Here is a 16,287-nt window from a genome sequence, read left to right on the forward strand (position 1 = left end):
TAGGATTTCTCCTTAAATCGTTCAATATGGGCATTTTATTCATCATTAGTATAACAATAACAAAGCATAACCAAATTGTCAGATCGGTAAGGAGCATCATCATTATCATCACACCTTTTAAACAGAGCCTCAATTTCATAAGCACCCATAAAAGGAACAAACTCTTCTATTTGATCCACATCATAGTAATCATATATACCATTAGCATAAGAAGCCAGGGTTCTATGATCATTAAATTCACAAGAAAAGGGAAGGTGTGGAGCCTTCATCCTAGAGCAACAAGTAACACCATATCTCTTGCATTGTTCCCAAGCATACCATTTCAACAAATGGATTTGATCCCATAAAAATTTCCCTTTTTGAGTCAAGCGATAATCCCTAAAGTATTCACGTTGATCCAACATGTATCCCATTATATAATTGAATGGGGCTTTCTCATGATTATTAAAGAAGTGCATAATATTTTCCACATAACGAGCCTCGAGGGTTTTACGAGGTTATCCATCTCCATGAGTAGCAAGTGCACCTAATTTTTTTGGTATTTCGTGTTCCATATCCATAACTATAGATAGAGAACAACTTAGAAAAGCAAATAAATCTACTTAGTGATAAAGCAAACAAGCACACACGAGGATATTCACCCCACGCTATTGCTCCCCGGCAACGGCGCCATAAAAATGTCTTGATAACCCACAAGTATAAGGGATCAATTGTAGCCTTTCTCGATAAGTAAGAGTGTCGAACCCAACGAGGAGCTAAAGGGAGGACAAATATTCCCTCAAGTTCTATCGACCACCGATACAACTCTACGCAAACTTTACGTTCGCTTTACCTAGAACAAGAATGAAACTAGAAGTACTTTGTAGGAGTGATAGGAAAGGCTTGCAAAAAAGTAAAGAACACGTAAATAAAACTAGGGGCTGGTTAGATAAAGAAACAACTACGAGTGTCTAACGAGTGTGGAAAAGTGGTGGTAGGAGTCGCAGAATTTTCCCTAAGCAATTTGCTACGTTAGTAGATCGATAGCAAGTATCATGTGGGAGAGGCCTCTGCTAGCATGTCATCCCTTACTTGGAATTCTATGCACTTATGATTGGAACTATTAGCAAGCGTCCGCAACTACTAACGTTCATTAAGGTAAAACCCAACCATAGCAATAAGATATATTGGTCCCCCTTCAATCCCATATGCATGAATTTCTATGCTAGATTTGAAGCTTTTGTCACTCTAGACTGCCAATACATAGTCCTATCAACGTATTACTAACCCTACAGTGTGATCCACGCGCGCGATCATATGATAGGCACCAAAGGACAGCAACATAACCATAAGAAAATCACCGATAGGACAACGATAATCTACTCAGACATCATAGGATAGCAACACATCATTGGATAATAATATGTAGCATAAAGCACCATGTTCAAGTATAGGGTACAGCGGGTTGCGGGAGAGTAAACCGCTGAATATAGATGGGGGAAGATGATGGAGATGTTGGTGAAGATGACGGAGGTGTTGGTGTAGATCGCGGTCACACGATGATGTCCCGGGCGGCGTTCCGGCGCCGCCGGGAGAGAGGGGGAGAGAGCCCCCCTCCTTCTTCTTCTTCCTTGACCTCCTCCCTAGATGGGAGAAGGGTTACCCCTCTAGTCCATGGTCTCCATATTGGATCTCTCTCTCTATGTCCTTTTGTTTCTGCGCTCCCAGATTCTGCGTTTCACCGTTTCTTGAATTCACGGAGATCCGTAACTCCGATTGGGTTGAAAGTTTAACACGATTTTCTTCCGGATATTATCTTTGTTGCACCGAAAGAATGGCTTCAACCGCCTTAAGGAGTGGTCACAAGCCTGCCTGCCGTGGGCCCACCCCTGGCCACGGCGACAGGGCTTGTGAGCACTCCGTGCATCGCCTCACGTTGATTCTTCTTCTCAAAAATCATAATTATCCCAAGAAAATTCCCGTAAGTTTTTATTACGTTTGTACTTCCTTTGGTATGGATATTCTGCGAAACAAAAAATATGCAACAAATAGGAATTGGCACTGGGCACTGGATATATATGTTAGTCCCAAAAATAGTATAAAAAGTTGCCAAAAGTATATGAAAGTTGTAGAATATTGGCATGAAACAATCAAAAATTATAGATACGACAGAGACGTATCAATGTCATCAATGCTTCACGTAGTGCACCATGGTATGTTGATTATGCAAACTATATCGTTGCCAAATACATACCACCTAGTTTCACGTACCATTAAAAGAAGAAATTCTTCTTTGACTTGAGACATTACTTCCGGAATGATCCTCACCTTTATAACGAAGGAGTAGATGGTGTTATTAGATGTTGTGTACCCGAACATGAACAGGGACATATCCTACAGAAGTGTCATTCCGAGGCCTACGGGAGATAGAACTGCACACAAGGTATTGCAATCAGGTTTATATTGGCCCACTCTCTTCAAGGATGCCCGTAAGTTTGTCTTGTCTTGTGACGAATGTCTAAGAATAGGTAATATTAGCAAACGTCAGGAAATGCCTATGAACTATTCACTTGTCATTGAACCATTTGATGTCTGGGGCTTTGATTATATGGGACCTTTTCCAAAATCCAATGGGTATACTCACATCTTAGTTCCTGTTGATTACGTCACTAAGTGGGTAGAAGCTATCCCCACTAGTAGTGCTGATCACAACACCTCTATCAAGATGCTGAAAGAAGTTATCTTCCCTAGATTTGGAGTCCCTAGATATCTAATGACTGATGGTGGTTCACATTTCATTCATGGTGCTTTCCGTAAAACGCTTGCTAAGTACGATGTCAACCATAGAATTGCATCTCCCTATCACCCTCAGTCCAGTGGTCAAGTAGAGCTAACTAATAGAGAGATTAAACTGATTTTGCAAAATACTGTTAACAGGTCTAGAAAGAATTGGTCTAAGAAGCTCGATGATGCACTGTGGGCTTATAGAACTGCCTATAATAATCCCATGGGCATGTCTCCGTACAAATGGTGTATGGGAAAGCATGTCACTTACCTCTTGAGCTAGAGCATAAAGCTTATTGGGCAATCAAAGAGCTCAACTTTGATTTCAAACTTGCCGGTGAGAAGAGGTTATTTGATATTAGCTCGCTTGATGAATGCAGAACTGAGGCATATGAGAATGCCAAACTGTTCCAAGAGAAGGTTAAGAGGTGGCATGATAAGAGGATACAAAAGCGTGAGTTCAATGTAGGTGATTATGTCTTTCTATATAACTCTCGTTTAAGATTCTTTGCAGGCAAGCTTCTCTCTAAATGGGAAGGTCCCTATGTTGTTGAGGAAGTATATCGTTCCGGTGCTATCAAGATCAACAACACGGAAGGTAATTGTCCGAGAGTGCTAAATGGGCAGAGAATCAAGCATTATATCTAATGTACTCCCATTAATGTTCAAAGCAATATCATCAATACCATAACTCCGGAAGAATACCTAAGGGACATTTATCAGCCTGTTTCAGACTCCGAAAATGAAGAGGTATGTGATTCGATAAGAAAACAGAGTCTAAAACTTTTCCAGTAGGAAATTTTCTCTGTTTTGGAAAATTTGAAAAAATACAAAAATTGGAAGTAGTCCGGAAAGTGCGCGAGGAGCCGACAAGCCTGCACGGCGCGGGCCTACCCCCTGGCCACGCCGTGAGGGCTTGTGGCCACCTCGTGTGCCTCCTGGACTCCGTTTTTGTGCAGGGTACTCCTTCTGGTCTAGAAAAAAAATCATTATATATACTTCCGTTTGGTCTGACCCCTGCATCACGCAGATTTCCTCTGTTTTTCGTTTCGATTATGTCTTCTGCCGCAGATCTAGGTCAAGATGTCTTCTCAGAATTCAGAGGGGGAGAGCTATGTGGCTGATTTCCTTACTAACCCCAAGGTCTATGGGGACTTTGATCCATATGGCTGGACCACTGATGAGGAAGAAGACCATGATCCCAAGGGGAAGGAACAAACAAGTTCCGATGAAGAGGAGGCTCCTCTACCTCAACCTGGACGCTCTCATGTGGAGTTCAAGAAGTCGAGCCTCCCTGGCTCAAGGAAGAAGCCTAAGACCTTGTTTATCCCTTCTCGTTTCTTGCAGGAGAGTAAGCAGGAATTATGCCAAAGGGTGTTGAAGCTTGAAGAGGAAAATGGTGATCTGAGGGAGCAGAATTTTATGCTCAAGTGGTAATTAAACAAGCTCAAGACCTCTTCAACAACTGCACCACCATCACCACCAAAGGAAGACAACTGAGCATTGGTATGGGCAATCCCCTTGGCTTTTTCCAAGCTTGGGGGAGTTGCCCCGGTATCGTATCATCATCACATCTTTGGCTTTTACCTTTGTTTTAATTTTCCTTTTTAGTTTTCCTTTTCAGTTTTTTCTTTCTCTAGTAGTTTAAAAGTCTTAGTGTTTTAGTTTTGAGTTCTGCTTTGTGTCACCCCTGATGTATTCTTTCTCGTGAGCCATATAATAAAGAGTGTCTTAGTTGAAGGGATTTGCCTCTTGCCATGATCAAAAGAGTGAGAATAGAACAAAAGCATGAAAAATCATGTAATGATCTCATGGGAAGTGATGGCTTCACATATAAAAAGAATGAGGATTGAAACTTGTTGAGGGTAGGCAAACGTAGACCTTGGTCATTGTTGCAATTAATAGGAAGTGATAAGGAAGGAGAGGTTCACATATAAATATATCATCTCTGACACCATCTATGATTGTGAACACTCACTAAACTATTGCATGCCTAGAAGTAGATGTTGGACAAGGAAGACAACATAATGAATTGTGTTTGCTTGGCTCTGAACAATGTTATATGATTAGAGATCCCTTAGCATGTGACGATTGCTTCCACCTCATATTAGCCAAAACCTCCCGCACTAAGTAGAGATACTACTTGTGCATCCACAAACCTTCGAACCAGTTTTGCCATGTGAGTCCACCATACCTACCTATGGATTGAATAAGATCCCTCAAGTAATTTCTCATCAGTGCAAGCAATACAAATTGCTCTCTAATATGTATGATCTATTAGTGTGTGGAAAATAAGCTTTATGCGAACCTATGATGAGGAAGACATAAAAGCGACAGACTGCATAATAAAGTTCTTTATCACAAGAGGCAATATAAAGTGAAGTTCCTCCGCACTAAGAGGACACGCATCCAAACCTCAAAAGCGCATGACAACCTCTGCTTCCCTCTGTGAAAGGCCTATCTTGTACCTTTACTTTTTGTCCTTGAAAGAGTCATGGTGATCTTCCACAATTCCTTATTTCGCCTTTATCTTGGCTAACGTCGTATGCTTGGGAAACATCTATATTCATATATCAACTTGGAGGTAGGCATTCATGAATTATTATTGTTGACATTACCCTTGAGGTAAGCAGTTGGGAGGCAAAACTATAAGCCCCTATCTTTCTCTGTGTCCACCTGAAACTTTGATCTCATGAGTACCACGTGAGTTGTAGCAATTGTATAGAACGAAAGAATGATTGAGTATGTGGATTTTCTTTACAAGCTCTTATTTGACTCTTTCTGATGTTGTGATAAATTGCAATTGCTTCAATGACTAAAGGCTATCGGTTGTTACTTCTCGGTAAGGTTCTTGATCCCTGCTTTAGTTTGTGAAGGAATTATCACTTTAGCATGAGAGATTATATGTTGGTATTGTTGTTCTGATCTTGATCATGATGCATGCATGTTCGTATCTTCTTTTGTTGACACCTCTCTCCCTAAACATGTGGACATATTTACTGAGCTAGGCTTTCGCTTGAGGACAAGCAAGGTCTAAGCTTGGGGGAGTTGATACGTCCATTTTGCATCATGTTTTCATGTTGATATTTATCGCTTCTTTGGCTGTTATTTCACTTCACGGTACAATTCTTATGCCTTTTCTCTCTTATTTTGCAAGGTTTACATGAAGACGGAGAATACCGGCAACTGGAATTCTGGCCTGAAAGTGGAGCAAAGTGGAGATACCTATTCTGCGCAACTCCAAACGCCGTGAAAATCAACGGGGATTTTTTTCCCAATATATCAAAAATACTGGGCCGAAGAAGTGGCAGAGGGGCACCAGGGGGTGCCTACAAGCCTGCACGGCGCGACCACCCCCAGGCCGCGCCATGGGGGCTTGTGGGCAGCCAACTGGCCCACTGGCCCCCCACTTTTTCTATATGGAGGGTTTCGTCCAGAAAAAAATCAAGGAGGAGCTTTTTCGTGGTTTTGCCGCCGCCACGAGGCGGAACTTGAGTAGAACCAGTCTAGAGCTCCGGCACGACGATCGTGCCGGGGAAACTTCCCTCCCGGAGGGGGAAATCATCGCCATCATCATCACCAACACTCCTCTCATCGGAGGGGACTCGTCACCATCAACATCTTCATCAGCACCATCTCATCTCCAAACCCTAGTTCATCACTTGTAACCAATCTCCGTCTCGCGACTCCGATTGGTACTTGTAAGGTTGCTAGTAGTGTTGATTACTCTTTGTAGTTGATGCTAGTTGGATTATTTGGTGGAACAGTTTATGTTCAGATCCTTGATGCTACTCATTACCTCTCTAGTCATGAATATTATTATGCTATGTGAGTAGTTACTTTTGTTCCTGAGGACATGGGATAAGTCATGCTAATAGTAGTCATGTGAATTTGGTATTCGTTCATTATTTTGATATGTTGTATGTTGTTTTTCCTCTAGTGGTGTTATGTGAACGTCGACTACATAACACTTCACCGTTATTTGGGCCTAGAGGAAGGCATTGGGAAGTAGTAAGTAGATGATGGGTTGCTACAGTGACAGAAGCTTAAACCGTAGTTTATGCGTTGCTTCGTAAGGGGCTGATTTGGATCCACTAGTTTAATGCAATGGTTAGACTTTGTCTTAATTCTTCTTTCATAGTTGCGGATGCTTGCGAGAGGGGTTAATTATAAGTGGGATGCTTGTCCAAGTAAGGGCAGTACCCAAGCACCGGTCCACCCACATATCAAACTATCAAAGTAACGAACGCGAATCATATGAACATGATGAAACTATTATGACAGAAATTCCCGTGTGTCCTCGGGAGCGCTTTTCCTCCTATAAGACTTTGTCCAGGCTTGTCCCTTGCTACAAAAGGGATTGGGCCACTTTGCTACACCGTTGCTACTTTTGTTACTTGTTGCTTGGTACGAATCATCTCACCACACAATCACTTGTTACCGAAAATTTCAGTGCTTGCAGATATTTCCTTGCTGAAAACCACTTGTCAGATCCTTCTGCTCCTCATTGGGTTCGACACTCTTACTTATCGAAAGGACTACGATTGATACCCTATACTTGTGGGTCATCAACCATGTATTGAAACTCTTTTATATGGAATATATATGTCTACTTAGTTTCCCTTAATTTTATCAAATATTTTGAAAGCAAGAAAAATAATCTTTCTTTGTAAAAGACTATTTCTGGACTCAGAAAAAGGTATTTCAAATAGAATAATAACATTTAAAATACTAATTTTATGGTTTTCGGAAGTCTTTTTGATAATAGGATCCAAGAATAATATTTGGGGCAAAAGAACTTCCCTAATTTGAGGACTTGTAGTACAAATCCCAACTCAAGGGTTTTTGAAAGCTTATATTAAATAAATGTTTTTTGGTTAAAATAATATTTGGTAAAAGTAGTTTTATGTCCTATGCACATGGTTTGGTCACTAGGCAAAGGTTTGGGACCAGGAGATCAGTCTAGAGAGTAGGAGGGAGATTTGGTGATTTAAACACTAGCAAGCAAACAAGCAATTAACAATGACATCAAGCCTCACAAGCACTCACAAAAAAATTTATTGGCCCTAATTTTTGAGCTATGTTAACTTAGCAAACAATACAAAACGTAGGGTGTGATAGAACTACCCCCTTACAAGAATCCCGTCCCATGTTGGAGAGATAAAGAACTTTGGGTCTAAGGTAGTCTTCACGCTCCCATGTTGCTCCTTCCTTGATGTGGTTACTCCTGTGGGTCTTGAAGTGCTTGATGATACAGCTTTGAAAGCTTCGTTCTTCTTCGTCTGAACGTGAATGGGGTTCTTGTAATAAGCTAGGCTTGACTATGGGTAAAGGGTATGGTGAACTAAGTTCTTGTAAGGGTCTGGCTTGCAGGTGTACTCCAAAGTTGGAATACATGGCAAGGTAGTGTGTCTGGGTGTTGGTCCTAGGGGTGCTCACATTGGTTAGCGACACCGAGATGTCCTGCGTTAGAATAGAAGGGTCAAGGTCATCGTGTAACTCCCTGCCTACGGGGTAGTCCTTGACCCCCTTATAGCAGGCAAGCTACGGTCACAAGTGGTCTTCATCCTCGAGAGTGTGGAAGTATGTCGTCGTAAGCTTTGCGTCAAGATCTTCTGCTACAGTAGTGGTCTCGTCTTTTTCTTCTTTTTCCATGAGCCCTTTCTCGTGGTCGTCGTTGATGCGTGCTTTCGGCGTGTCTTTGGATGTTTGGTCTATTAGCCTCGTCGTACCTTCTTGTGAGAAAGACTGGGTTGGGTCTCGTCCATATATCTTGAGAAGAGAGGGAACCGGAGCTTCTGGGGCTTTATCCAAATAAGATTAAGATGCATTGGTTTGGCGCATTGGGGTGCATCACATCGGGCTTCTCGTTGGGGCACGACCTCGAGTAGTGCCCAGGCTGACCACAACCAATGCAGGTGACTTGGCATCAGTTGTTGTTGTTGGCACTCGTGTTGTTGGGATTGTTGTATGCTGGCCTAGGGTTGGCATAGTGCTGAGGCTGGTAGCTTGGACGAGGCGCATGGGTCTTGACTTGCTGAGGCTGATAAGTTGGCTTTGCTGGGGCTGGTTGTCAGGGGCAATTTTTCGAGTTGCTGGAACCACCTTTTGTTGCTCGTGTTGCATTTTTGTTTGTCTTACATGGCACGACGCTCGCCTTCAAGCATAAGAGCCTTGTTCGCCAGCTCGAAGAAAGTCTGGCAGTCACAGACAACAAGTTGATACTACAGGTCTTATTGGAGCCCTTCCATGAAGCGTTCTATCTTGGCTTCCTCACTTCTGATGTCTTCAGGTGCATTCCTTGATAGAAGGTTGAACTTCTACACGTACTCCTTGATAGAGCTACTTCCTTGCTTCAGCACTCGAAATTCCCGCTTCTTGATAGCCATGATCCCAGAATGGATGTGAGCAGTGTGGAACCCTTCCTTGAAATCATCCCAGGTGATCACACGGTTGTCGGCGTATCCTTCTCATTCCGGGTAAATAAGCATGTCATCCCCGAGGATAACAATGTATTTCTCCAAGCACCACATAAGAACGCTACTCATGAGATATGTGAGAGGAGCGGCGATTTGTTCCGGATGATCACTCGACCAGGGGTTTGTGGCCCAACATAATCTAGCTCTTCATGCCCACTTCCTCATGGAGATGATTGGTGGTGCTCGTGGTGGAGTATTGTCCATAGTCTAATGACTTAGAGTCAAGACCTATGGTCATAATCCAACCATATTGTGGCTCGGTGGAGCTTCGAGGTTTCAAGGAACTTAGGATGTGAGATAACGTCTACCCTTTTGTCATTGAGAACAATTCTTAGATGCCAATAGTTCTACCTATTCCTCCAAACAATATCATGAAGTATCATGAAAGGTACCATGTTATATAAGTCATCTCCAACATCACTTATGCTATCCATATACGACGTTTGGAAGAGGGTGTGAACCAAAATCTCATAAGTATACTATATCTAACTTTTATATATATTCCCTATGTAAAATCCTCAGGAAAGCTTACAAGCTGCTAAGATTGAATAAAACACTACAAAACCAACACTAATGTGGTTCTAGATAGCCATTTAGAGTTTCTATTGTCCACAAATCATCGCAGGGATTGTATCAAGCTATATCCACCAACTTCCAAAGTCATGACCAACTAAACACCAAGGTCAAGCTTAGATAGATTTTTAAATCAATCCTCACATCATCCAGTTACTCCTACTTTGTCATCTACCGGGATACATGGTATAATGATCAAGATTATCAGACTGAATCGAATTTACACTGAACCATGTGACCTCATTCATCATCGACACTCTATTAAGATTACCTATTAAATCCAAAACTAGTGTCCAACGGGATCCTACTTGTTACTCCAAGTCACTATTGTAACATCATCAATTCATGAAACTACTTGTGACGATCTGGTTATCATATGATCAAGAATTTAGCTCGTGATCGTAATTGTACCACTAAATCCAAGCTTACTCCAAGGACATGTAGGTTATGCTACTTTATTAACTTGTCCCACCAAGTCACCTATCACCATGAAAGCCCCTGTAACCCACCGAAGGGGTCAGCTACAACCTCAAGACACCTATTATAGTCTCCTTAAATCAAGGTCTACAAATTATATCTCCTTGGAATAATCCTTCCTATGGCATCAAGGTTTCGGTCCTAACTTAAGAATGAACGATACCTGTTCATTGTGATCACATGTTCCATAATAAACCCTGTGCTAAGCAGGGGTTATCGGAGCTCAACTGGTGCTATGGAAAACCCATTTATTAAATATGAGATGAGAGGTTTGTGCTGGGGAAATTTGTTGGGTATAGGTTGGTATAGGGAGGGGTTTCCAATATTGACGGAAAAGCATAACTTTATGAGGCTACATCGGGTTGAGTACGTTGAATTCATAGTATTTAGTGCTTGTTGTCTATCGAGGTGGATCCTTGGTGCATCCTGTCTCGCTAGTCTTTAGTTGTTGAGAAGAGGTGAGAGAGGGGACAAGTGGCACTGAGGGGAGTGCCTAAGGGTGTGGTATAGTGCAAGTGCATAAAACAAGTGCCTAAAGGCCGAACACAAACAACAAGATGAGCCAAGTGATATAGTCGCACACTTGTTGCTCGTGGTAAAAGTGCGACTTATATCAAGGCACAAACAAGAAACATAAGCAACACAGAATATGATTCCATTCTAACCATCCCATGGACTAGACTTCGCATAAGGGATACACGACTCATCATAACCTAGGGGTTCTTGGACTCAATAGTCGTGCTTACTTCATGTCTTGGAGAGGAGTCCATTCAGTCTTCTGGGTCTTCTTCTGTGTCGCTATGTCTCTTCTTGTCGTTTGTCCAAATGACTTGGGTTGAGCTGGAAAGAGTCCTTGACAGCTTCTCGTCTGGTGAGCTGCCGACGAAGGTGGTTCTCCATGGTTGCCGTTTGAAAGGGTCTTTTGTTGTCTTCATAATCCTCTCCATATTTTGTTGTCTTCCAAGGCATCAAGTATTCCGAGCGGACGATCCTTTATGCAATGACATTAGCAAGGCATGGTAGAGTTCCGACATGTCGGATATGTTGATGAAAATGTCGATACCATGGGCGGGGGATGAAGAGAACCGTTTTCATCCTCAGTATGTTGAGGTGGACCAAATGGCGAGGTTCTCATCCACTAGCGGTTGTAGACACAACAACGACAAGGACAGTGTTGCTCTATTAGTGATGCATGATCTTGCATATCTTATGTCCTGGTCATCATAGGCAAAGGTTGCATCACTCTGGGATAGTGTGGAGGGTGTCACCATCTTCTGAGTCTTGATGTCCTCGTTCCTCAGGAAGGCAGCTTCTATAGGTGTCGTCTTGTCGCAACATTGTCAACCTTGGCTTCCAAGTATGTGGGTGATCATTTGGCAAGGTTGCTTCCTTCCAAGATACCCATGAGGATTTCAAGTGATTGAGTGGTCAAGGGCATAAGGGTGCTAGCGACCGTTTGCATGTTTTGATAAAGTAGACAAGGAGAGTTAGGGGAATAAGGGTGGAAGTGCTAAGGCAAAACCTTCACTTCCTTTAACAATTTAGGAGAGGTGAGAAAGATATAGGTTTTGTAAGTGATTTGAAAGGTTTGGAAAAACAATTTTGTCCGATCTAACATCTGTGCTAACTAAGGGATTCCTACAGTCACGATGGCTCTGATGCGATCTCTCTGGGGACCCCGACTCATAAGTCGTGATCACCGAATGAACGTGCACAGTGACCCAGATATCAATGCTCACTAAACACACATAAAGTGATTAACAAGAGACTTACATCCATTACATACCGTTTAGCTCGGATATGGCCTCCGTGCCCAAGTCTTCATATAAATTGCAGCAGAAAAACTTCATCGATAGCATTAACCCATGCCATCTGCATTAACCCTACATGCATTCTGACTGAGAAGTGTCCTAGTTCGCACACACGCCACCAAGGTAATCTTCAATATGTCATGTTTCTCTCAATCCTGGCCGATAAAATAACCAGTGGAAAGGTAATGAGTACTTTGAATGTACTCGCAAGCAACCCATGTTTGGAACTAGGCAATAACAAAGAATGACATAGAACTAAGTAGGTAATTTGCAGATATCTAATTTTGTGTGCAATGACATGCTAAATCTTGTAAAATCATGCATCAACGTGTTGCAGATATCTACATGAAAAAGTTATAGATGTCATCATGACCAGGGGTTGAACATCCCACATTCTTTTGCTAGGTCAAGTCATGTGACATAACTCCAGTATCATAGTAAGTAGGGGTTGAACGTCACACATTCATTTATCATGCCAAGTTGTGTGACTTAGCTTGAGTATCATCTTACACACAAATCCATCTTTCTCTCTCACACACACTTGGTTTAAGAGAAAACAACTTCACGTAGTTTAAGAAGGATTACCCAACTATCCTCGACCTTGGATAGGGCTATTCAAATAGTTTTACACTGTGCAGAGGTTGCGCGTTGTACCCACGAGACTCGAGAAACTTCCATGTCACCCACGACTCGTGGTATATCACAGACCCGAGGTTAGCACCCAAACAATGGCTTTCCCCCCGATTACACTAAACAAAGAGTCCACTCGACTGGTAACTATCCCTCATGATGTACATCATACAAGCTTCAGTCTAGATCGTACCATCCATGAAGGGACCAACGGCGTGCCTGCTGCCTGTAAAAATAGCTCATGGTCGCCCTACCTGGCACGACCCCGTCACGAGAGTGACCATTCTACTTTCGCCCTAGTAATGTGGGCTCTCTGCTAGCATCGTCAAAGGTAATCAACAAAGCCCCGTTTCCATAATGGGGTATCGCGGTCTCACATGTAAGGTTGGGATCATCAACAGATCTAAAACCTAATTCCATTTTCAAAACCACGCACAAAAAACTTTTCTCGGTACACCACCTTTTCCAAGTGGTCAACAATCTCAACACCTTCTCCCTCAGGCATTAGTGGCACCTGACGGGGTTTTCAAAAAGCCTTTGAAATAATTTCTTCCATTGTCACCATGCATAGTCCCATTCCATTTACATAGCAACTACAAGCAACCTAACTACATCCCACCCGCACAACCCTCATAGGTGGTAGGGTCATTCTCAAGTGCAAGTATCAACGAGGAGTTTCTCGGAGGCAACGCACCAAGGTAGCCACCGACTCAACATGAATCAAATGCAACCAAATATGGTGCTATATGGCATGCAATAAAATGGTTTCTTAGACATGGTAAAAGGGTTGCTTGTTTGGCTCAGCAAATTCTTCGAGGTCTTCTCACGCTTCTCGTCTAATGCCGAGCACTCTGTTTACTTCGTCAACTATTGCTGGAAACAACCACGATAAGCCACACAACAAACTGTGAACAAAAATGCCTCATATGTAGTAGTTTTATTTTTCTTGGACATCTCTAGTCAAAAGAAAAATTACCTAATGTTTTTCTAAGGGATTTGTCTCACCGGAGATTTTTAAACGGTGGAAATAGAGGAATTGGTGATCCTATAAGAAGTCTACACAAAATATTTTTATGAAAAATGAGTGGATGTGCCTATCAATTAGGTGATGATTTTAGAAAAATTTAGCAAGTGGTTTCACTGGATTTGGAGTTGGCATGAGTATTCTAGGGATTTCCTAATATGCAATAAATGGTAAAGAGGGGCTTTTCATTTGGTGCAATAGAAATAATGCAAAGAAAAATGTTGACTAAGGCCAGAAAAATAGGTCATGATTTGCAGAGTCCCTCGGAATTGGAATCACTCAATTTGGAGTTTCTTTTCACGCTCTAGGATTTTTGCAAAGAGGGGTTTGAATACATCAAATTCAAATTTGAATTTTATACCTACAGAAACTACTTCTGGAAAAATATGCAAATCACATGTTTGGATAGGTATTCATTTTAGGAACTCCTAGAAATTTGAATCAACATTTTTTGAGTTAATTTGGATATATTATTGATTATACAAGTTTATATAGAAATAGAGAATGGAAAAGATTTATACCTAGTGGACTATAACGCGCCGAGGGCACTCAAGAGGAAGTGGGCCGGCCTAGCAGATTTGACGCGCGAGTCAATGGTCACACATAAAGTGTGCTACTAGGGTGCGTCTTCCTCATAGGAAGATGACTAGGACCAGAGGCCGTCTCCATTTATCCTGACAAGTGGGCTCGGTCGATCGACCTAGAGGCTGACCAGTGGGGTCCCGGCTCCACTGGCAGGGTCATCCCTTTCCTCACGCGGGCGCTCTCTGGAGGGGAGGGGAGGCACGACCAAGCGCTCCAGGTTCCCTCTCCGGTGACACCGGTTGCCTCCCGCGACCGCCTTGCCATCAGCGATCTCGGGAGGGAGATGCTCACCCATCCCCGCACGGTACAAACACCGAGGCTCGGAGGAGCGTCGTCGTCGATGGCGGCGGACAGCGGCGACAACACGCTTGGGCAGCACGACATGGTCGAGGAAAAGACATTGGGCGGTAGGGGAAAGGCTCTTTGCAGGGCCTGGGGTGCCCTCATGTAGTCTAGAGGAAGAGGGAGTGCACGATAGGCTCGAATTTGAGTGCGGGACGATTGATGGCCTCGACCATGGGGGCGAATTTACAGGGCATGGGAGGAGCTTAGGGTTGGTCGATGCGATCTTAGGGGAAGGAGGGGACCCCGAGCGCTCCAGAGGGCGCACGGGGAGACCTTATATGGCTCAGCCCACGTCCACCATGATCCGGGCGCGCGGAGATGCTCGGGCGAGCTCCGCATGGGACAAATGAGAGCGAGGAAGGAGGGGCCCAACATGGTCACGAGTAGAGGACGTCGAGGTGACCTGGAGGGAAATGATCCCTCTGCCCAAGGCTGCCTTATGGCTCGGGATGGGAGCCGCTACAATACGGGTGTGCACTGTAGCACGCTCCAGAGTGCATCTATTGCATGCAGGGGAATGTATTTGGCAGGATGGGTGCGACCAGTTTTAGTCCACGGGATGCAAAAAGGTGCAATAAGTCAAGGGGTGTTGTGAAAGTTGCTGGGAGGGAGAGGGGGAGGAGAAATCATTGTACATATCAATACTAGTCTTTTCTGCGCACTTTGTCCTCACTCATACGCACCCGGGATGAACTTCCCGGTCGGTCACCCATCCTAGAACTACTCCAAGCCGAGCACGCTTAACCTGGGAGTTCTGTTTGAATGGGCTCCCGGAAAAGAAGGAATTCCTTATTGATATGAGTAGTCTATCATCCCTAATAAGCCAGGCTATCACAAACACCACCACTCAGAGGAACCGACGTCCTCGTCGGGCCACAGGAGCGTTCCCTCTTGGTACAAACGTCTGTGCATCCAATCCAGTACATGTACCATGCCGTGTGCCACGACGGGTCACAAATGTCATGAACAACATGACCGCACACCTATCCGCAAACATCCGTGTAACCACAAGGGTCGGCTCTGATACCAAACTTGTAACGCCCCGGACACACACGCCGGTGATCATTACTCCTGGCGGGATCTAGACTGGCCCCACATATCAATACTAGTCTTTTCTGCGCACTTTGTCCTCACTCATGCGCACCCGGTATGAACTTCCCGGTCGGTCACCCATCCTAGAACTACTCCAAGCCGAGCACGCTTAACCTGGGAGTTCTATTCGAATGGGCTCCCGAAAAAGAAGGAATTCCTTATTGATATGAGTAGTCTATCATCCCTAATAAGCCAGGCTATCACAGGGTTTTACCCCATCAATTATTGAGCTGAGGCCGTTGGGTTTTTACTAGGAGTTGCTGAGGGTCTCTTGGAGGTGTGGTAAAAATTGGAGGCCAAGGAGAAGCCATTTGGGGGCTCTATTATTGGACTTTGGATTCCACTAGAAGGTGTTTGGTCACTATTTGGGCTACCTCCGGTGGTCCATTCGTTTTGAAAGTTACCATGATCAAATGGAGGTTATAAATAAGGTCATACACCAAATTTGGGATTTATTGGAGAAAGTTTCCAATGTAGACTTGAAAACCTTCGAAATGGGCAAAAATGG

The 16,287-nt window shown here is 43.5% G+C and overlaps 1 pseudogene; it reads left to right on the forward strand.

Moving 5' to 3' along the window:
* LOC123427289 overlaps positions 1–14,793 on the forward strand; it is a 31,260-nt pseudogene extending 16,467 nt beyond the window's left edge.
* Positions 14,794–16,287: the final 1,494 nt, after the last annotated feature.

The sequence above is a fragment of the Hordeum vulgare genome, chromosome 2H (assembly GCF_904849725.1).
Source record: "Hordeum vulgare subsp. vulgare chromosome 2H, MorexV3_pseudomolecules_assembly, whole genome shotgun sequence".
NCBI lineage: Eukaryota > Viridiplantae > Streptophyta > Magnoliopsida > Poales > Poaceae > Hordeum > Hordeum vulgare.